Here is a 24,327-nt window from a genome sequence, read left to right on the forward strand (position 1 = left end):
GCCATGCATGTACTGTTAGAGAGCGAACTCACAGCCTACACCCTACACCTTGAGCCACTCCACCAGCCCTACTTTTGTGATGTGATAAGTTTTTTCAAAATAGGGTCTCGTGAACTATTTGCCTGGGCTGTCTGTGAACTGCGATCCTCCTGATCTCTGCCTCCTGAGTAGCTAGGATTACAGGCATGAGCCACTGGCACCCTACCCATTTATTATTTCTTTATGGTGAAAACTTTCAAAATCCTTTCTTTTGGCACCTTGAAATATATAGTTCATTGTCATTATCTTTAGTATTCCACTGTGCAGTAGTACAACAGAGTTTCTTATGTCTTATTTATTCATTTTTTGTGATACTGGGTTTTGAACTCAGGGCCTCATGCTTGCTTGGCAGTACCACTTGAGCCACTCTGCCAGTCTGGAACAGTTTCTTCTTTATATCTGACTGCAACTTAGTGCCCATTGCTCAACTTTTCCCCTTACTCAGGCCTCTGATAACCACCATTCTTCTCTCAAATTCTATGTGATCAACTTTTTAGAACTTCACATGGGTGAGATCTTGCGGCATTTCTCTTCCTGAGCCCAGCTGATTTTGCTGAAAATATTTCTGTCCAGTTCTATCCATGTTGCTGAATACAACAGGATTTCATTCTTTTTGTGACTGAATAGTATCCCACTGTGTATGTGCACCACATTCTCTTTATCCATTTTTAATGGGCACTTAGGTTCTTTCCATTTCTTGATGACTGTGAATATAATCTGAGGATTTAAAAAAGTAAAATCATAAAATGAAAGTGGAAACAAGCTTTGAGTCCATGCTACCATTTTCTACCAATGATGATTTAATTCTAGTAAGAGCGAGTCAACAGAATAACTTTTCCTGGAAAAGGAATTGAGATGAGGGCTTCAGTACCTAAAAGTCCAGTGAATGTGGGTGGCTTGGTTTTGAATCTGAGTCTGTTATTCTAGAACCTTCTGCGTAGGCCCTGAGTTCAAACCCCAGCTCTGCGAAAAAAACGAAAAGAAAGAAACAATAAATGTTTGAGGAAGTAGGTATGCTTAGTCAGATTTAAACATTACCCCAAGTATGCATATATAAAAACAATACATAGTACCTCATTAATATGCACATTTTTAATGTTTTTCTGTATCAGTTAGAAAGTAGAAATTAAAATTAAAAAAGAAATCCTCAAGTTATGAATGCTTATTTTGTTGCTAATATTGATGTCTGAATTTACGAGGCTATGATTCCAGGCCTTCCAAAGCAAAGAAGTTTGTGATCAATCAGGTGCCCAAAGTGTGATAAAGAAGAAATTACACGAATATTTCTGCTGATTAACCAGGTAATCCCTGGGCTTACAGGCCACTTGCACTAATTATTCTTAAACACCAATTTGCATTTAATTACAGTGCAAATCATTTCACTCCAAAGGTGGCGTGTGCTCATAATAGGACATTTTTCTCAATTCATCTTTCAGGGCAAAGACCTTTTCAGTTTTTAATTAAAGACATAAAAAAGGTGAAAGTATGTGAACCTGGTTAAATCAGAGAGTGTTTACTTTCCAGCCATCTGCTTATATTCCTCTTACTCGTGAAGTCACACTCATTTTGGCCACACTGAATGGATGGGTTGAGTTTCCATTGGGGCAAGAGTGAGAAGGAAATCCAACATACAAATAGCATGGACTCTGTCCAGCTTCTCTGGAGAGCTATGCCTTCTGTCCCCTGACACCTGGTGATTGGAGCCATGTGGGTGTTCAGCTGTGACCTTCTCAACCAATTAAAATGAAAGTGAAAATAAACAAAAGTGAGCACTGACTTTGGAAGAATAAGCAAATGAGCCATTCGTTGAGAGACAGGATAGATCTCACTGGAGTCGGTCAGTTCAACTCACCAATCGATGTTGTGCTCAGCAAAACAGGAGAGAACATACTGGAAAGAAGAGTACATGAGGAGTCAGGTAACTCAGGTTCTAGTCCTGTTTCCACCAGCTCTGTGGTGTTAGCTAATTCTTCTACCAACTCTGCTAGAAAATGGTTGAATGCACAGTGACCGTTTCCAATGCCCTCACAGAAATTTTTTTTAACCCTTGAATTTTTATCTTTCAATATTAGTTTATTGATATTTAACTAAGCATATGAATCAGAATCTCCTGAAAATAGTCAAATTCTCAACCCAGACTATCCTCTGGGTACCATGACGTAGCACTTCCACAGCTAGAATCTTATTCTTGTTCCTTAAAAATTCTTCCTAGGTGTGATTTTTGTTTTCTTTTGTTTTGTTTTCTTTTTTTGTTTTTGTTTGTTAAGGTTTTTTTGTTTGGGTGGGTGGGTGGGTGGGTGGTTGGTTGGTTTTGGCAGTACCAAGAGTTTTTGTTCAGGCTTTGCACTCGCTGGGCAGGCACTCTACTGCTTGAGCCATCCTCCAGCACTTTTTGCTCCAATTATTTTGGGAGATACAGTCCCACATTTTGTTCAGGCTAGCCAAGACTAGGACCCTCCTACTTTAGGCTTCCTTCCATCACTGGGATGACAGTCATGTGTCACAACTCCCAGCTTTTTTCCATTAAGATGGGATCTCAAAAACTTTTTTGCCCAGGCTGGTCTGGAGCAGTGATCCTCTCGATCTCAGCCTCCCACACAGTTTGGACTGACAGGTGCTCACCACTCTGCCCAGCTAATGGTTGAGATGAGGTCTCACAAACACCCCACCCACCTCAACTCTGCTGGCTACAAACCATGATCCTTCTGATCTCAGCCTCCCAAGTAGCTGGGATTATAGGCATGAGCCACCTGAGCCCCGCTTCCAGATGATACTTCTACACACTTAGAACTAAGATAATATGAGCTCTAGGATGTTGTGATCATTGGTTTCATGTGTCATCTTGACTGCCCATGTAGTTTTCCTGTTAAACATGGTTTCCAAGTGTGTCTGCTCCAATGTTCTCAATAGGATTAGCATTTAAATCAGTACAGTAAGTAAGGAAGATCTTCCCTCACCCAGTGTGGGGTGTGGGTGCCATCCAATCCATTAAAGAGTTAAGTAGAACAAAAAGCAGAGAGAAAAGGAATTCCCCATTTCTTTTCTTTTTTTTTACACTCAGTGCTTGAACCAGAATATCTTAGCTCATCTTGGCCCTCAGACTGGGATTCCCACCATCCACTTTTCCAGTTCTCAGACCTGATTTAGGTTGAATGGTATCACTGGCTTTCCTGGATCTCAAAAGGTGGGGCTTCCCAGCCTCCATAATCACAAGAGCCAATTCCTCAAAACAAATCTCCTTTTACAAAGGCCTTACTTTGCTTCTTCCAAGGTTCCCATATCAGGAAAATTTTTACCAGTTGGAGAAAAGGTAACTCTCCCACAATGGTGTCAAGCAAGTATCTGGCATCACTCTGAAACTAAGTCTAAATGAAAGCAAATTGTTGTCACACACAACTTGACAGCAGGCAAATTGTTTCATTCCTCAACACAAGGGACGAAGATCCAATATAAGACCGAATATCTTGATTCACTGAGATTAGAGACCTGGGCTTCAATGACAAGAAATGTCATGGAAGAATTACTGAACATCCAAATACTACAAGAGCTATTTCTTTTCCTCAATAATATAACTCCCTGAATTACCCCCATCTAACAAGCAAGGAAAGTAACTGTGTCACTTAATCAAGGTGAACAGCTACTGCAATGAAAACAGCATATATATGAAATGTTGAATTAGCTCTCCTCACTAATTTAAAAGGTTTGCATATGGAAAGAAATGTAAAGGACTGACCAACAGAGAGAGACCTGTGACTCTTAACACACCCATCTTACCTGTTCTCATTAGAAATGAATTTTATTTGGACTGAACACTAACCAAGTACCCATCCATGAGGAAAATGCCTGTGCTTCACAAGTAAACAAACTTGGAGAGATTATTTCACTTGAATACAGAGTCAAGAGCATGAAAAGACATATACCATGGAAAACTATATGGGCGTCGTGACCAGGCCTGACTCCATGGATGTGTGTGATGCTCAGCCACATAGGGATCTGCATTTTATAGAAGCCCATACTTGGTTTGAAGCTGCACTGTCACCATCTTGAAATTCTTAGTTCTTTTCTAAATGAGGCCCTGCATTCCCATTTTGCACTGACCCCACAAATTATATAGCCATTCCTAGCAATAGCAATTATCCAAAGGGGATACAACATTAGGGATGTTTTCTACTAGCTGAGACATAACATTTAGAGTGAGAGACTCACTGAGTCAGCCTACGAGCCCAAAACCAAAAAGGAACATGGCTTCCTGAGCTAGAAAAGCTGGAGGTCGAGCTTTCTTTTGGTGTCAACTGGATATGTCAATGCAGCAAGCATTGACATGGAGAAAATGATGCTGACTGGTGCTAGAGGGGAACCTGCAAATGTTTCTACCACAAATGGGATAGGAAAAGAACCACACCAGAGTCAGATTGGGACTATTTTCTTCTGGATAAACTAACTCCAGTTAGCAGCATTAGAAAGCATGGCTCTCTCCAGAAAGCCTCTACAACCTCAGGGTACCAAACACAGGAAAGACTGTGAGTACAAAGGTAGACAAGCATGAGGGGAGTGGAGTGCAGACAGGAGCTTATCATAATCCAGACACAAGGCTGGATGAAGGCAACCAAGTCAGACACTCTGAGAAAATCTCAACTCCTCAGTGCAACTTGTCCCAGGTGCCCTTGCTTATTCCTTGTGGGTCTGGCATGGTAGAGGAAGGGTTCATTTCTGCTCCTTCTCCACTTAGGAAAAATTTAACTGTAAGACACAAGCCTTGAATCAAATCTAGGAGATCAACGCCAAAGAGAGAGAATGAGAAAAGGATTGATGGGTAATAGGAAACGGCCTTTCGAGAGACCTTGTGCTGCCAGATGGTTGAAGAGCAAAAGCAATACAGCAAGAAAGAGTGAGAATGAGATGGTCGGTCACATGCTCTAGGGAAGGAGGGAAAGGAAGTTTTTTAAAATTAGGATATATTTGTTGTAAGGGGGATTCATTGTGACAATTCCTAATAGGCTTATATTGTACATTGTTTAGATCACCCCTATTATCTCCCCCCCTTGACCCCATTCCTGCCCCACTTAAAGCAATTGCAAGAGATTTCTTTGTTCTATTTTATTTAAGTATATGAAGTCTATCCACATATATCCTCCATTAATCTCCTTCATTCACCCTCACCCTCCCACAAATACCTCCCCACCCCACTGTACCTATTTTCACAGTCCTTTCATTAATATTTAAGTCACTGTTGCAAGGGGTGTCTCAATGTGTCCCCAATGCAGGTATGCTTTACTTTGGTCCATTCAACCCCTTCCATTGCTCTCCTTGCCTCTTTACCTCTCACCCCCATTATTCAATAGCTTTCAGTACACGTCCTTATATCCTCTACCTTCACAGATGTTATGTTTTAAGATATTGTTGATGTTCTATCATTCTCTTTTCCTTACCCTGAGAGGAAGGAAGATTAAAGTGACACCTCAAGGGGACAACCTCAGGAAGAAACCTGCAGAACATAGAAGGTGCTCTGCATCATAGTTAGCTTTTTGGCAGCCTTTGGGTCTGTCTCAAGAGCTCAGTGACCAAGAGAATGGATGCCCTGTGGCTACTGACAAAAAATTTCCTCAAAGTGACTCAAAGGAGCAGCCCCTTTCGGTGAAGTAAGGCCACTGCATCATTTTGTAAGATAACCAGATAAAACACAGAATGTCTAGCCAAATCTGAATTTCATATAAAGATGAAGATTTTTAGCATAAGTATATTCCAAGCAATCTAAGTATGTACTTATGCTAGTAATGTGATTGGCTGTTTATCTAAAATGCAAGTTTAACTGGGTGTCTTGTATTTTTATGTTATATCTGACAACTCAACTCGGGAAGGTACCCTACTTTGGCACTTGATCTATCTCGCTCCTCAGATCAGAGGACAGACTTGAGCTCTGATGTAGCAGGATGTTGAAACTCTGGGATCTAGGTGGGTGAAGAATTCAAAAACTTCTCCCTTTCCTCCATCTCAGTAATTTTCTCTCCTCTACTGCCCAACACACACGGGACTGTCACCTTGCCCCCCTTGTTTCCCTTCCTTGGCAGATCACCAACTCTCATAACTGAAGCCCCACCAGCCTCCAGTCACAGCATTCATTCTTTCCTTCACTCATTTACTCAGCAGTGACAGTGGAGACAGAGGTACAGACAAGACAGATATTATCCCAGCTCACATGGAGCTTAAAATCTATTTATCAAATAAATAAATAAACAAGGTATTTCCTAGAGGAGTGGATGATATAGAAAGTACAGCAATGTGATGCAAGGTTGACACAGGGAGACACAGGGTTTTATGGGATATGGGAAAGGTGCTTCAGGCTTTCTACCTTAAACTCTGTTGTCAAAGAGGACACTTCAGAAAGGATCAGGCTAAAGCTTAATTATGAGTCAGACAAAGGAACAGAACTGCAGAGAGAATCATAGTACAATGACCCTGGGATAAGAGCAAGCTTAGTACATCCCAGGTAAAGAAAGATTAGCATGGATAGAAGAGGGAGAGATAGGAGCTGTGTGTGGTTATAGGCAGTACACAGATAAAATTGAGTCTTGAACAGCCAGGACATTTAAAGCAAGTTTCTTCCTGTACCTGGAAAGACTGTCTCAGAAAACTTTTTACCTACCCCTTTTGCAGGGTCAAGTAAGTATGCATTACTGTATAGAACAGTGAAGGGTTATCTAAATGTCTGACTCCAGCCTGAGCTACTGTAGCTCCCAGTCTCTCTAACAACATTTTTTTATTGTCACATATGACCCCAATCAATTGATAAGTATCATCTCACTAATTGTCTCTACAGTCCTAAGAGATAGGTTGTGATTTCCCATTTTACATATGTAAGCACTGAGGCTCGAAGAGGTTAAGTTGTAGACCAAAGCCACACAGCCTTCCAAATAGCAGAATCAAGGGTCTTACACAGGCAGGTCTGAAACCACGAAATTCTAATTGTTTCTACCACAATGACCCTCCGCCCAGCCACAAGTTTAGAATGCAGACTACATGGATACCATTTCCTCTCTCCCTTATTAACTGACAAGTCACATCACCCCCCAACATGGAGCTTCTGGCACCATTGAGGCAATGGCTAGATCCCCCTCTCCATGTCTTTTTAGCTAGAAGTGACTTAAAGCAACTGAAGACTTGTTGGAGAAAAAAAACAGTGTGTCTCAACCCACTTCACCACTCAGTTTCCCTGCTTCCTTCATTACCCATAATTTAGTGCAATGAACGATACAGTTTTCAGAAGTCCTAGTTCTTTCTTAACATTCACCACCTACCAAATGCACCATTCCTCTGCGAATCACTTGGACTGAATGAGGGATCTTCTCTCCCTCACCACTGTGGGCCCCAACCGTCCATTCCCTGAAGGTTGATAGCAGCTCTTGAACATTCATTCACCTATTGTAGAATGGGGATCTCAGCCCCTGTCTCATCCATTTGAGGTCAGTTGAGATCATAGACATTAGACAGCCTGTGGCTTCTAAAATTGTATGAAAACAATGAAGTAATTTCATAGAAAGCCAGGCAAAAACTATCACCCAGAAGCAAATTTCAGTTGCTTCCTCTCTAATCTAAAGCTATGACCCAGAGATAAAACCCAGGAAGACATTGATTAAAACTTGTGCTTTCCAACTCATTATCAAAATAGATGCTTTAAAAGTCAGCCAAAAAATGAGAGAAATCATGAACAAGCTGTTAAATGGATTTTTATTCAAAACTGATGAATTAGGAAGTACATGCAATTTTAAAAGAAAAAAAGTGATTTCTTTTTATATATTCTCTTGATTTCCTGGTCAAGAAGTGTTCAGCTATGATGAATAGAAAGAGGTACTCGTTGGGAAGACACAGGGGGACACTCAGCCCCAACCCGAGGAAGATGGAAAGACCTCAAAAGAGATCTGAGATCATTAGACAAATTTTCTCTACCTCTTTTTCCTTGGGGTCACTTGGATTTTCATGTCCACCTATTTTCTTTATTTAAAAATTCTGCCTGCCTTTCTTTTTGTCTCTATGACTCAACTTTTGGATTTCAGCTGCTTTTTAGGTCAACTGTCCCTAGTGCCCAGGGATACACTAGGCCTGAAATGTGTTCTCATGGTGTCCTGCCCTCGGTCATTTTAGCATTTGTGTCCAGGATTGCTTATATCTGTCCCCCACTGGGCACTGTCAACCTCTACCTCCTGGAGGCTGATGGAAGAAGTAACTGTTGGTTCCTCAATGCTCAACATCCTCCTTATGAGACCCTCACCAGGTGTTTATGATACAGAACAAGAGATGCTGACACCTACATGTAATGGGTGGGAGTCAGGGATCTCATTCTAAGACATAACCATGTTCTTATCCCAGGAATCCAGTTTGCCTGGTGCCCTGGGGCTCTGAACTTTGTCCACCGCAATCCATAAAATGGGACTTATATCCTTGCCTACACATTTTCTGGTTTGCTGACCACATCCCAGCCCCTTCATAGTTCTGAGCTTTTGTTGTCACTTATAAGTAACAATACAAGTCACATATTAGGCTCGCTCTTGGTATAGGTTACATCTAATCTGTATAAAAGCTCTAACAGGTAAGTGTTATTTCACCTTCTATTTTAAAGACTAAGATGAAGATTCTATGTGAGATGAAGTAATTTGCTGAGGGCGACATATTTACAAGAAAAATGAGTCAAGTTTCAGGTTAGGGGCAGCTTCCCTTCAAAGTTCAAACTCTTTCCAGTACACTATGCTGTCTGTCTTATAAAGTCCCCACTGATGCTTATTTTCAGAGAACCATGAGCTTGTAATAAGGCAGAGGGGACCAGAAGTAGGAAAGGGAGCCACCAGAGACTTGCATGGTCCTCTGAGGCCAAGCCCTGTGAAATTGAAGGTCAAGAGTGGCCTGGCCTGCATTCAGGTCCCCACCTGTGTGTGGCCTCATTCCTGAAGGCACCCTGAACTGGCAAGAGTCTCAAAAGTCCCTTTGATGAAGGGTCCTGACCTTCAAACTGTGCTCACCTACAAGGCACGTGAGCATGTTCCTCAGATACAGGCTCCCCGAAAGAGTGTCCCAGGGTTCAGCACACACCCAGCAGCCACCACTCGTTCCAAAGTGCCAGAGTACCGCAGCAGCCCTACCCGACCCACAGACATCTCCTTCCTCTTCATCTAGAATTCAATACGTCTCTCTTTCCATGAAAGATAAACCAATCACTGCCCTTGACAGCTCTTTCCTGCAGGGTCATGCCTTCTATTCGCCCAGCTACGCTTTCTTTGGGGATTTGAGTGATGTAATGTTAGGACTATCAATTTCATTCAATCCTTCCAGTGTAGTCTACAGGGACTGGGGACACAGCCAGGCCGAGTGCCATTAACTGTTTGTGCCCTGTGCAAGACAGAGACAAAGAAGGAAAAGGGCATAAAGAGAAAGGTTTAAAAAAAATGATAAGTATAAGGAAGTACAAGCAGATGGTGAAAAATAGACAAGGATGAGAATGACCACAACTTGCAGTGCCCAAATCAACTTAGACTAGACCCTGGGTTCAGTGGGCAGCTCATGAGCTCTATACCTCAAATGGAATGCTCTAAGACCAGAGTGCAAAAAGCCAATACACTGTCAAACAGATCATATGCTAGTCTTGGAGGGAATCTATTCCTTTACATTTCTATAAAGTCCAATTTATCAATGTTGTTATTGGCACAAGGAAATCCAGATCTATATGAATGGTAGAAAAATTTCCTATAGGACAGGATGTGGTTGGTGCATGTCTATAATCCCAGCTACTCAGGAGGCAGAGATAGCAGGATCACAGCTTGAGGCCAGCCCTGGCAAAGTTAGCAAGAAACTATCACAAAAATAAGCCAGATGTAGTGACTGGACTTAAGGAAGACTAAGGTCCCAGGCCTGGCCCAGGCAAAAATGCAAGATCCTATTTGAAAAACAAACTAAAAGCAAAAGGACTGTGGTATGGCTTAGTGATAGAGAGAAAGCATGAAACCCTGAGTTCAATCCCTAGTACCATCAATTAAAAGACAAGGAAGGAAGGAAGGTAGAGAAGGAGGGAGGGAGGGGAAGAGAGAGAGGGAGGGAGAGAAAAAGAGAGGAAGGAAGGAAGGAGAGAGAAAATAAGAAGAAAGAAAGGAGCGAGTGAGAGAGGGAAGGAGGGAGGGAGGGAGGGAGGGGAAGAGAGAGGGAGGGAAAAAAGAAAGGAAGGAAGGGAGGGGAAGAGAGATGAGGAAGGAGAAAAAAGAGAGGAAGGAAGGAGAGGCAGGGAGGGAGGGAGAGAGGAGAAGAGAGAAAGGGAGGAAGGAGGGAGAGAATAAAAGGAAAGAAAGAAAGAGAAAGAGAAAGAAAGAAGGAAGGAGGGAAGGAGAGAGAGAGAGAGGGAAAATAAGGAGGGAGGGAAGGAGGGAGGGAAAAGAAAGAAAAAAATTTTTCCTGTACCCTGGCTATGGGACTAGATGGAGAAGGCAGACTCAAGTTTTCTGAGAACTCAGTGAAATGATTGCATTTGACAAGGACATTCTTATAACAACCTTGAAAAGTAGATACAAGGGTCCCCATTTTTTAAATGAGTGAACTTGTAATTTGAGTTTCAGCCATTTGCCAAAGTTCACGTGACTCAGAAGTACAGAAGCTAGGATGAGAGCAGCAGTTCTCAGTATGGGAAATTTCTCCCCCAGGGGACTCTGGCAATGTGTAGACATGTTTTTCATTGTCATAGCTGATATGCTGAGACTTGTAACTTCGGGGTAGAGGCCAGGGATACTGTCAACATCTTACACCTCCCACGACAATCCCCCACATCCAAAAGTTTCCCAGCCCCACCTGTCAAAGAGTTAAACTGACTGCCAACCCATGTGGCTATGAGGATAGGAGAGGGCAAAATAAAGGAAAGGGCAAATGAAAATTATTCCAAATAATGTAAAATTCCATATGGTGTTTTATGATTTCTGGGTGTGGTTGGGGCCCTTGATGTCTCCCAGACTTAATGGAATATATGAAAAAGAGAATTTTCAGAGCTCTGTAAATGATTCTGATGTACAATGTAATCATTTGTCTACTGAAGACTGTGTGGCCCAATCCCCAGGCAGGGCATCAAGACTTTGGCCCAAAGTTCTTCATGTGCCTGAATTGGATTTTCTAAACATATAGGAAGCATTTTTTTTTTTTTGCATTATGAATGAAAAAAAGAAAAGCTCCCTGCAAAAAAAAAAAAAAAAAAAAAAAGACGAGAAGAGAAGGTAGACGAAAAAGAAAGAGAAAGGAAAAGAAAAGAGGAAGAAAAAAAAAAAAACCACAGAAACATAGTTTGGCTGCACCAAAGTACACCCACAAAATACACTTCACAAAATATTACAAAGTACACTTCACAAAATGTCACACTTCATCAGACTCGGGAGGCAAGAATCAGCCTGATGTCTATGCAAGTCCCTGCTCACTGCAGGACACCCCAGGCACGGGTCTGGGAGCTACCAAAGGATTTTCTTTCATCCTTGGAGGAATAAGCCAATTTAAACACCAGAGGGGAAAAATAGGATGGGTTGGACATAAGGATTTCTCCCAGATATGTCCAGGACCTACATCATGAAGAAGTAAAGTAGGAAACGTGTTTCTTACACATTGATGTGATTTAGTCATTTACCTGCCTAAAACCCCACTCCTGCTAAGTGGGGACCTTCCTTATTTGACTCCATGCAGACCCTGCTAGGCAAATTCCCCCATTCCTCCTCCGTGTCTTTGGCCATGCTACACCCTCTGTCTGAAAGGGCCCTTGAAGCCAAACCACCCCACCATTCTGTCACTTGACATGTGTTCATCCCACACTTTTTCCCTATTGTCTCATCTGATTAGCTCCCTGCCCGAAGCAGAACTGGCTCAAGCACAGAGCCTGCCTCTTACAGGTTTGCTTTCGGCTTGAGTGTACTGAAGTTCCCTTTCAGTAACATGAGAGAATGAAGAAAAGACAGTCAAGAGTTGATGTGAGTGATGACAGATATCAGATATCAGTTAGGTGTCACCTTTAAGTTAGGTCAAGAAGCTTGGGTATCTGAAAGTTCAGGTTATCTCATATCTTATTATATTGCTTACTTTAGCCTGTGACTAAGCCTCCCTAGACCTCAGTTTCCTTATCTGTGAAATAGCCCAATAAAACCATTCCTATTTGGTAGTGTTATTGTGGGAATGAATTAGGTAATGCATGCAAAGAATTTCATTAACACCAGGCCTAAAGAAAACATTTTAGTGCAGGAAAAAAAAAAAAAGGCCATCCTTCTTTGATAACAAAGGGGCCAGTAACAGGCATTTTCCTTTATTTATCCAGTAATAATCAGAGATGCATCCAGAGTTATATAGTCTTGTCTTTTGCAATCAAAGGGGAAGACTTTGAAAAAGGACATCCTGTCTGTGGCCATATAAAAAAGTGATGATAAGTGACCTCATATGTGGCTTAGCTTCTTGGCCTCAATTCAGTAGCAAAATGAAAACTAGAGAGACACAAGCCAGCACAGCATCCCCTAGCTCTAGAAGCACAATAGCAACTTAACATTGACTTTGTGTAGCCTGAGGCTCCTCTTCCCAGCTGGGTGGGGTGCTCCTTAGAGGTGGGGGAAGCTAGATCTTCTGAACCAAGACTGAGCTTGGCTACAGTACACACTCAGTAATCAACAGCTTATTGAAGGAAAGAGAAGGTCCCATGGCTTTTCTGGCAATTTCAAGCCAAGTGTCAGTGACAAAAGGTACAGGAATGAAGAACCACATGCCACAAAACTGGCATGATATTCCGTGCTAGAGGGATTAGAAGTTTATGTTTTTGACAGACATTGCTCTTTTCTCAGGCACTCCCAACATCCCCTGAAAAGGCATTTCTGTCTGCGTAGGTGAGAGAGTGACTTGAGCCAAAACTCAAGAGATTTTTCACCTGGAGAGTTAGAGCTATGCTGCAGTCCTGCTGTCCCTCACATCTCCTCCCTCCTCCGCCCTCCCTCTCAGCCACCCTTTCCAACTCTTTTAGCATCCTGCTTTCATTCTTTTCTCAGGTCTCCACTGCTGGCTTCTCTTCGGTGCTCCAGGGAAGCAAGGAGCTGTAACCAGACCTGGTATGTGATGGTATCAGTGGCCCCTGGTGACTGGCACTTTGACTAAAAGCCTCCTGTGCCTCCTACACTGTGATTGAGTTTCCCTCTCCTGGCTCAGACCTCCCTCCCTTACAGAGGCCACGTTAGGGCTAGGGGTGGGCACTTGCCCACCACCACCTGCCTCGTAACACCTACTGATATGAAACGCTCTTTGGGATTGAGTTAGGAAATCTCTCTCCCAGTATGGCAGACAGCTCTGTTAGCTCAAGGCAAGCCATAACCAGAGAGACCTGTGGATAATTGTGTTTCTTTGGTCCCAGGGAGACTGGGGTTGAAATGTGGGGAGGAAAGATTCAAAGTAACACTCAATGTCACCAATAATCTGGACTGTACCAAAGGAGACCCAGAGGGCAAGGAACGTAAGTGGGTGCAGACTTGGTTTCCTGTCCTCAAGGAATGATGGGCAAGGTGGGTAGGCAGACCAGGGTTGTAAGAAGCAATGGGGCACTAAATGTGGTCTCATCAAAAAAAAAAAAAAAAGCTAGGGTGAAGGTTGCAGTGGGAAAAGGCAAAACTTACCTGGAGACTTTCATAAGTTCATCTTCTCTGGTAATGCTTGTCCCTTACCACGTCCCTCTCTGCCCCCATATTCCTAGTCTCCCTGTACTAATTGACTTGTCACTCAGCTGTGTGTGGTCACTTTAAAAAAAAAAGTGACTTAGCACCAGGACACATTGGCTCATACCTATAATCCCAGCTACTCAGGAGGCAGAGATCTGGAGGATTGAAGGCTGAGACCTGCCCAGGAAAATAAGTTCAACACCCCATTTCAACAAACAAATCAGATGTGGTAGCCCACACCTGTCATCTCAGCTATATAGGAAATATAGGCACAACAATCATTGTCCAGATCGGCCCCACAAAAATGCAAGACCCTATCTCAAAAATAACCAAAGCAAAAAGGTCTGGGGGGTATAGCTCAAGTAGTAGAGCACCTGCCTAGCAAACACTGGGCTCTGAATTCAAACTGAAAATAAATTTTATAAAGTCTCAGCAGGAGGACTTCTGCTTCCCTGACAGAGCTAGCTTGGATGCTGTCAGACCAAATCACAACAGAAAACTTGGACATCTCATAAACCCACTTGGCTTCACTTTATTTCCAAACAATAATCACTTAGAACTCACACCTGCAAGTAAAAGAAGGGCGAGAATTTATTTCATACCTGCTTATGTGCCTGACTCTTCCCTTGTACCAACTCATAGAATTCACACACTGCCCATAGGGTAGTGTTGCTTTCCCCATTTTCTGAAAAGCCAGACTAGAAACCCAGGGAACCTGACAAGCTCCCTTCCTCAACTCACATTCAGCAGTCACCAAGCCCTGCTACTATGTCCTCTGTAGTTCTAGATTTTATTCCATCCTTGTTCAACATCTAACTTCTATTGATATTTCAACACACACCAGCATCACCACCTCCTCTAACTGGCCTGGGTACCATCATTCTCTCTCCCCTTCTGGACCATGTTTCCTTGGTATCCTTACTGCCACATTTTAATATGTGTCTGTTTCCCTAATAGGCAGTCAACAGCTTGCAGACCTAGCCTAAGTCTCATGTCCCAGAGCCTAGCTGTCTGTCTTACCCAGATGGAATAAATGAGGAAAACATTCAAAGGGCACAGTGTTCCCATTCAATGTTAGGCCTAAACACAACTTCAGACTCCCTCCTTCCATTGGCTACTGGAGGGAGCTCAAGAAAATGTCCACCAGGACACTGTTGTGTAGAGCCTCAAGCACATATTCCCCTAAGAACAATGTCATGGACGGAGGTTCAATTTTACTGTGAAACTGGTCCTGTGTAGTTCAGCAGCGTTACAGAGAAGAAAAGTTTCCCTGGGTTGTCCTAGAACAGTAATCATCTTTATTTCTGAATTTCAATTGATAAATTCATAGAATTTTAGGTTTAAAAATGTCCTAAATGCTTGACAGATATTAACTTACCTATACTTTACCCATTCCTATGAAGTGGTAAGTAGTATTATCATTCTTGCTTTCGAGCTAAGGGAATTTTTAGATGTGAGAGAAAAATATAATGTGACTTTCTTATTTTAGGGTCAGAAAAGCAGACCCTCCTTCAAGGCCCTTTTATTCTTAATTTGCTTATAATCCTAACACATCACTTTATGCCTCAACCAAAGCACACAAAAATGTCATAAACTATAAAGAGACTGGGAAGCAGTCATATTTTACTTGACAGCCTAATGTATCAGGGGATATAACCCAAAAAAATCTATATAACATCAACTGCATCTTTAATGAGTAACAAAAGAAAAATCATTACTTCAGCACAACACATTGAATGATGTCTACCTTAGTAATCTTGTATTATTAAGACATTGTTAAATTATATTATATTGTACAGAAGAAAGCAGAATTTACAAAACAGTCCCATTTAATGAAGTTAAAATCAAAAGCCTTTTATCCTGTAAGGGAGTAGCTTGGATGACTAAGAAATACACCTATACAGAGTGGATATTCTAGCAATGCTGTTTGAAAAATTAAAAAATAAAAACACAAGTGTTAGTGCATAAATGGGTCTAGACAGTCAGAATTATTCAATGCAGAAAAAGTTAAAGAACAAATCTTTGGTGGGCTGGTAAATGATGAGTTCCAGGCAAGACCAAGCTAGTTCACCTCCAGCAAAGGATTCTATATTCTGCTCAACCTGAGACATCCAGCAGCAACTGAGGATGTCAGCCCACACGTCAGGGGTCTGGGGCACCTGTAGACGTTACTACAGAGCCCTGAGGCTGGGCCAGAGGTGTCACCCTTAGAAGAAGCCTTTCCCCTCAACAGGACAGGGGTAGTTTTGACCTTTTCAGATATAAACTAGGTTTGATGAATGAAAAGATCAAGAGAGAGAAACATAAACATGAGCTTTTGGGGCACTGTTTGCACAGGGAAAAAGTACAAATTTGGTCTTGAAATTCATTCTTTCTGCAGTCCTGAAAAGGTTCTGTTTCAGTCAAAACAGGCAAGCAATTCTTTCAGAGACGGACATTATAGAGATATACAGAAGACCAGGATATGAAATGAACTCAAAAATCAACCCAGATATTAAAACATCCAGTGCAACAAGAAGAAGTAAACTCTAGGACAAGGACTCCCTGATCTGTAGCAGAACACCAACAAGATAAGTTCAAACCAATAATTATCATTTGATCATTTAACTAGAGTTAGCCCCTTTCTAATTGCCATCAGGCAAAGTCCAAACCACAGGAAGTTTGTGCTTTGCATGTACTGTGTTAACCTGCGCTTTTGGATCTGTGCAAGATGAAGTCATTGTTCTGATACGCATAAGCTTCAGTTATCTTAATTAATGCCTGAAAAAAAGCAAGAACTACTTGGGTTTAATAGTGTGTACCCCTTGTTTAATCCATTGTTATATTAAAATGATAAAACAGTAATCAATAAGTATGGTTTATTCTAGGAATACAAGGAGAATTTGGCTTTAGAGAGTTTATCAATGTAAGTCTATACATTAATACAATTCAACTTATTAACACAATCAAGGATGAAAATCACATATAGGATCATCTAAAATGTGATAAGGTGGAACATCCACTTCTGATGCATCTTTTGAAGCCTCTTTTGAAGAAAGGAACTCTGCTAAATTCCATAAGGACACCAACCAATTGTCAAAATTACAAAATAATTAAAAATTTAATCTCTAGAGCAGGCATTCCTGGATTCAAATCTCTAATAGATGGATGACCATTGTGAAGCTCCTTAACCTCTTTTCACTTCAATTTCACCACCTGGAAAATGGGTGAAATGAGATATTGCCTATTCAACATTATGCTGGTTGACCTAGCCAATGCAATAAAACAAGAAGAAAAAAAAAAAGCAAGAACTGTAAGTAATGGAGAGGAGTAGACAGAAGAGACTCAGACCTTAAAACATGGACTATGTGTGCTTTCTCAAGCAAAAATTGCTTTCTTTTTTTTTTTTTTTTTTATTCATATGTGCATACAAGGCTTGGTTCATTTCTCCCCCCTGCCCCCACCCCCTCCCTTACCACCCACTCCACCCCCTCCCGCTCCCCCCCGCTTTCTTCAAGCTTTCTACCATGTTAAAAGTGATTTGCTTAACTAAATTGGAACTCCATAAGGAGTTCCCTTGCCATAAACTGGCCACCACTGGCAGTTTGCCCAGAAAGTCCACGAGAGCAATTCACAAATAGAATGGGTGACCAAATTAGCAACAGGATTGTGAGAAGGCATTTATCTTCAGCCAGAAAGAAGTTACAGACATGTTCATTTCACCAAACATGGCTGACGTGTAGGTTAAAAGGGTGATTTTTGTGAAACCACTATGGCAAATCTTAATTGTGGTCTTTATTATTGTTTTCTCATGACCAGGTTGCTATGAATAAGGAGAGGGATGAGTGTTTCAAGGAACAATTGCTTGAGATTGGACAAATTAAAGACTGTTGTTACTTCACAACTAAGGAAATATACAGGTGTTGTGTATCTGGAAGCTTCCGTCCCTGAAAACTGAGTTCCTTGTGGCTGGGATATGATTAAGCCCACAAGCCAGATGGAATCTAAAATTTCTAAAATAAAGTAAAATTAAATCTAAAAGCCTTTAAACTCCAGCTACTGCCATATTATATAGCAATGGGGTGTAAATGGAAAGGTTATTTAATGTTTATTGATGTTTGATATGCTAAACATTGATCCTTTCACTACAACTATACAATAACTAAATAAAGGGTTCAATTATATAATTAAATAAAATAAAACATATGTGGATAATAATCTGTTGGACAAAAAGTATTTAGGGAAAATGACTCAAAGCCCTCAATCACACTAATACTAATGAGGTTTGCTTGGCCAAAGACAAAAGTAAATTAGATTATGAAGATGTTATATACATAGCTCTATGCATCATTCAGTGCCTTTAAAGACTATCAGAGATAGTGGATAAAGAAAGAAGAAAAGAAAAAGCAATAGTTTGATCAGTTAGAGGATTTTTCAAAATTTATGCAGGGGAATGAGTGGCAGGGAGTCCCAACCTTTATCAAATGATTCTTGTCCTCATGGTCAGTACTGTATTAGTGTGTTCCATTTTTATGTATTAAATTCTATTGAATTAAATAGAAATTATATAAAATGCCTGAGAAATAAATGACAGCAAAGCTATGGCCAAGGGGTAGACTGGGAAGGATTAGCAGCTGGATTGTGAATCACAATTTCAGCTTCTTTAGGATACTTTGACCTCTAAGTGATGTGATGATCATTTTTTTGTGTCCACCTGATTTGGCCAAGGGATCCCTAGGAGTAAACCATTATTTCTGGGTATGTCTGTGAAGGTGTTTCCAGAATAAATTAGCATTTGCTTTAGCAGACTTAGGAAAGAAGATGGCTCTCACCAATCATTCAATGATCATCATCCAACCCATTGAAGGCCTAAATAGAACACAGAGGCAGAACAAAGGGGCTTCCAGTTTGAATTGGGACATTTATCTTCTCCTGTCTCTCTCCTGGTTCAGAACAGGACTTACAATCAATGGTTCTCCTGGCTCTAACTTGAACAGGGTCACACCATGGGCTTTCTCAGTTGCCTTGCTTATAGCTGGTAACTCCTCAGCCTCCATAAATCATATGAGCCAATTCCTATATATATCCCATTAATCCTATTGATTCTATTTCACTGGAGAACTCTCACTAATATAGTTAAGGTTTTGCAAAATCATCACTAAAATGATGAGGTTTTTTCAGGCCCCTTGCCATGTATTGATTTCTGACCCAAGAATGTTCTGAGCTCGTTCTCTGTACCTGAATTTTGGGATTGTCCATTGAATCACTTCTATTTTATGGACTTTGGCTCTGCTATAGAATGGGAATGAATCACTTACTTTTACAAGGGTTATATATCAGAATAATATTTAAAACTGAGAGAGGCCTCTTAACCATTTTCCTGCCCACCCCTTTCCCTGCCACCCTGTCCCAGTGGCTTCTCATATACTGATGTGGCTAGTACTCACGTCATCTCCTGATCAGCCTCAAGCTACAATGCAGCCTGTGTGTTAACTGGGGACACTGGAAAGTACATCTGAGTGTCCAAGACCCCCAGGTACTTATCTAATGGAATGGCATAATTAGAAACTGATTGATAGAATACATACACATATACATATATGCATATACATAATTATATATTTAAATAATTAACACAAATGTGCCACTTCCCAATTTAAGAAACTGAACAAAGTTGTGTCAGAAGTACCTTTCCATGATGGAAAGGTGGATAACCATCCACTCCTTCCTCATCAAAGGTGACCACTCTCCTCAATTTTGCTTTCTTTATAATTTCGCTGTATTATTATGGACATATATTGTTTCATTTTGTAAGCTGGGTTTTTTGTACTTTCAGTAACATGGGGAATATTTCACTTGATGTTTCTTAACTCAAGCTTATTTTTTTGGAGTTTAATTAGTTTGCTGCATGTCCTATAATTCGTGCTGTAACATACGCCATTGACTGGCTATGCATACTTATCCATTCTGTTACTGATGGACTTCAGAGTTATCTTTTTTATTACAAGTGCTGCTGTCTCCTGGGGCACACATGCAAAATCCACACTCAACTACTTCTCTGCCATTATTATGGAGTATTTTCAAGTTTTTTTTCATATATAGTCAAAGCTTATTTATGTTACCTCATGTATTTATGTTACCTCAATCTGTTCTTACATCTCAAACCTTCCATCTGGGATCATTTTGTATCTGTCCTGGTTTTATTCTCAAGATTTTACTTTAGGAAAGGGCTAATAGAGAAAAAAAACAAACTCCGTGTTTATGTTTTGTAAAAACATCTTTAGTTTGTTCCACTATGAAAGGTATTTTTGCAAGCATATAATTCTAACTTGATAATTGTTTTCTTCAGTCCACAATCTTAGGTCTTTGTTATTGCTTTTTTATACTGATTGTATAAAGGGTTTTTGTTGTGATATTTCCACACCTTCATGTAATACACTCTGATTGCATTCACTCCTCTTACTCTTGCTCACCCCCTTTCATTATTCTACCTTTGTTAAATTACTGATGATTCTGATCTGAAGATTTTGGTCATGCACTCTGGTGAGGAAGAAACCAAACATTACGCATGGATGTAGTGAGGGAAATAGCAGTTTTATTATAGGAAAGGGGAAAGGGGACTACAGATGTGGTCTCTGCCAGGTGGAATGGAGGAAAAGGGAGGAAGAGAGGAAGAAAGGAAAAGGAAGGATGGAAGGAAGGGAAGGAGGGAGGGAGGGAGAGAGAGAGAGAGAGAAGAAAAAGAAAGGAAGGAAGGAAGGAAGGAAGACAGAAAGACAGAAAGAAAGCAGGCAGCCAGATTATGCCTCTATGTACTTCTCAGAGATGACACTTTTATTTTTACCTTAACGTTTTTAAAGTCTTGTTGCTGGCCGGTGTCAAGAGCTCTTGCCTCCATGGGCCAAAGAATTGGCTCCTGAGTCAGCGGATTGATTCGTGGGACAACAAGGTCGGCACACAAAGTAGGATTTATTAGAGAAAGAAAAGGCTGCAGATAGAGCAGTGCAGCAGTGCTGGGAAACCCAGGGCTCCCTGCTCAGGTGAAGGCTGGGGCTTTTTACGGATGCTTTAACCCTGGGTTAGGGTAAGGGTTAGGTGGGTTCTTATCATGGGCCGTGGATTCACACGCATGGGCTCTCTTCCATGAGCTGGTCTGCTTTCCCCTTATGGGGGAAACAACCTTACAGCCTTCTGTTTATCAGCCCCTGGCAGATTTATGAGACCACGTGTCTCCTCCTTAGGGTGCAGAGCTCATGGGGCTCTCCGTGGGGGATGGGATACTGTCTCACTCATCTGCCCTTTAGGCTCCCAGACCCAGCAGTCTCATCACAATTAGGAGTTTTTGAAAATGTATTTACCTGTGTACACAGCTCGTCCCACAGGGAGAAAACAAGTATCACTATGTTCATTTTGACTGTGGTGTACCTGACAAAGGTATCAATGGAATCAATTTCAGCATCGTTTTCCTTTGTACCCACTCCCATTGCATTTCAATAAGCGATCAGAAAACAACAGGAGGGGAAAAGCCCATCCATCTGGTCTTTTTTTTTTTTCTTGTAGTAATTTCTAACTTCATTATTTACATTTCACTATGTAGTTATTTAGAATTCATGAAATGTTCAAATTTATTTTTTTAAGAGTTAACCATTTGTGTGGCACTGTATATTGGGCAATCAGTTTCTAGTTTGACATAGTATTTTTATGTACTTAACTCTTGTATCCACTGTTATCTACTCCTGGACTATCCATCTTGGAATTCTTACAGCAGTCCAGCACTGTGCTGTTTTAATTACTGTATATATTTTAAGTGTTTCTCTCTGGACAGGTAAGTCACACCTATTTATATTTTCCTTAGACGAACTTCACCATGATATTTTTCAATTCACAAACTGTTCTAGAATTTAGACTGAGAAGTCACTAAAGTGTCTAATTTATTTGGCAAGAATTGATATCAGACTCAACCAAAAAGTAATTACGTTTTGTTTTCAGTTATAACCTTTAATGAGGAGTACTTTTTACTTAAGTAACACAGAGTCCTGTGGTTCTTTTGTCACAAAACAGCCTCATCTCAGAAATGAGAATGTGGTTTCTTATAAGAATGTATATTTCAGTCTGTATTCATAGTAACCTGGCCCCATGGCCCCTGGCCAGGGCCTGCTAAGAGAAGTCAACAGATAAAAAAATGGTATAGTCTGCAGCTTACCTTTCCGACTTGCCTTTCCCTCTGGGTAGAGTCAGAGCTGCCCTCCCAGGGTTGGTTGAGTGGAGCAGAGAGAGAAGTAAGGTTAAAAAGGAAACTCCTACCTACCTGGCACTGTCAGCCCTGGCCTCACCTTCTGAGCTTGGCTTCACTTGTTTTCTCTGGTGGACACTTTTATGGTCTTCTGAACTGTCATGAAGGGTCTCTCCCTGTCTTTTATGTAATCATTACCAGTTTTACTTCAGAAAGAACAAGATATCACTTGCTCTTTCTGAAGTCTGCAAGGATTCAGCGATACCTTCCGCTTCTCTTCATTGAATTCTGCTTCCTTCTTAAGATGCTCTTTGAATAAATCTTTACATAACCTCACATTTGCATTCCCACTGGTCTAGAGAAACACTTCCTTTGCCCCAACACCCTCCAGATGCACCACTCCTGCAAAGCAGTCACCTCACATCACCTCATCCTTCCACACGGGTTAGCTCATTTCTTTCCTTTACCCAACTAGGAATCGGTCTCCAGCCCCCTTTGCCTGTCATTGGCATGTGCAAAGTTTTCTACATGTTTTTTTATTGACTTGAAGAACCAATACCTGACAACACACACACACACACAAACACACACCTTGCTTTATGTAAGGAAGTAAAAGTTCACAGCAAAATTTCTTTTTCAAAATTTCTTTAAAACATAAGTAATCCAACTTAAAAAATGAGCAAAGGAGCTAATAAGAAATACAACTGGACAATAACCATGTAAAGAATGTTCAGTGTCATTAACCATCAGAGAAACACCAAACAGAACCACAGTGAGATATTCTCTCACCCATTGGAATGGCTATTACCAAAAAAACCCCACAAAAATTAGTAAGTGCTTGTGAGGATGTAGAGAAATGGGCACTCTTCCATGCTGTGGGTGGGAATGTAAATTAGTACAGTCATTATGGAGAACAGTATGGAGGTTCCTCCAAAAACAAAAAATAGAACTACCCTAGGATCTATATGGGTATACATACAAATGAAATGAAATCAGCCTAAGTATGGATATGATCAATCCATATGATCAATACTTGTTATGTGCATGTATGGAAATATCACAATGACCCTCCTTAATATTTTCAACTAAAATGTATTAATTGAAAATTCTTCAAAATCTCCCTCCTGACTCATTTTTATGCTTGAGGTGGTGAAAGGTTCAAGAGTCAGTCATCTAACCAGTTGAAGTTCAACCACTTCAAACCTGTTCATGGCGGTCTGTGTGTTATCTTCATGCCTCAACTAGAAATAAGAGGAGTCCCTTTTGGAAATTGTGTTAGGCCAGGACAAGAGATAGGTGGGGGATAGTCCCCCTGAGAGCCAGGCATGTGACATATAGACTGGTGCATAGATAGCTTAAAAGCATAACCACCTCTTCTGAGAAATTCCTGGCTCTCAATACAATGACATCAAATGTCTCCCTCAGAATCTTCCTTACCATAGTACCCACCATCATTCAACTCTGTCCTGTTAATTACTTCCCGTCTATACACAACCCACTCCAGCTGTCCTTTCTACAGACTTGTCCCTTAGTCCTCATCCTGACAATACTGTCAGAACTCAGACAGTTCTGAGTTCCTCAGAACTGCATTCTTCATAAAAGGGGCTGAAGGCATTGGTGAGCCTCTCCTAGAAGGAATTCAGGCTCAGTCCATTATCAAATGGCCTCTCACGTGGTCAGTCAATCCATAGAGATCACTCATGACCACTTTCCATCAAATTCCAGAGTTGCTTGAAGTTTCTGGACTTCCAGAGACCTAGTCATCTCACCCACCACAGAATACACTTCTGTGGACCCCAAGATAAACAGAAACAGAATAACCACACCACATCTGTCTCCAAACACAGGCATAGGATTCACTTACAAAAAAAAGATAAGGACCCCAGATTTGCTATTCACTTCTCTCCATTTCATAATTTTTTTTTTTAAAGTAAAATGGTTCTTCAAAGCCCGGAGAATTCTGACCCTAGCCCCATATATCCCTGGTCACAAAGAAGAGAAACTGTATCTTTTGCCACAAAGCACCTTTCCTACATGTTATATTAAGAGCAAGGTTGATTCTGTACAAAACACAGGTGTGTCATGGGGGGTGAGCAACACTGAGGTTAGTCTGTGGAAAGTAGGATAACAGACAATATGATTTCTCTTGTTCTTTCCAGTCTAAGATCCATTGTTCTGACCTCAAATACTTTTCATTTTGGTCTTTAGTTGGGTACTGAGGCACAGTGGACAGCAGCAAAGAGTTGAGAAAAAAGGACAGGTGGACATTTAAAGGAGAAGTTGTGAGTTTTCAAGTCCACTTCAGGACCTTTTGGGGGGTGGAAGGTTCTGGAATCGTGTCATTCATCCATCTTTCTCCATTCACCCGTGAAAACATGGTTGGAT

The 24,327-nt window shown here is 41.1% G+C and overlaps 1 long non-coding RNA gene across 1 annotated transcript; it reads right to left on the reverse strand.

Moving 5' to 3' along the window:
- Window positions 1–841: 841 nt before the first annotated feature.
- LOC141419254 (uncharacterized) lies at window positions 842–22,309 on the reverse strand. Its single transcript, XR_012444031.1, has 3 exons — window positions 22,018–22,309; window positions 1,892–1,929; window positions 842–1,002 (listed from the first exon to the last, which is right to left on the reverse strand). It is a non-coding gene; the product is annotated as an uncharacterized lncRNA (long non-coding RNA).
- Window positions 22,310–24,327: the final 2,018 nt, after the last annotated feature.

The sequence above is a fragment of the Castor canadensis genome, chromosome 19, assembly GCF_047511655.1.
Source record: "Castor canadensis chromosome 19, mCasCan1.hap1v2, whole genome shotgun sequence".
NCBI classification, from domain to species: domain Eukaryota; kingdom Metazoa; phylum Chordata; class Mammalia; order Rodentia; family Castoridae; genus Castor; species Castor canadensis.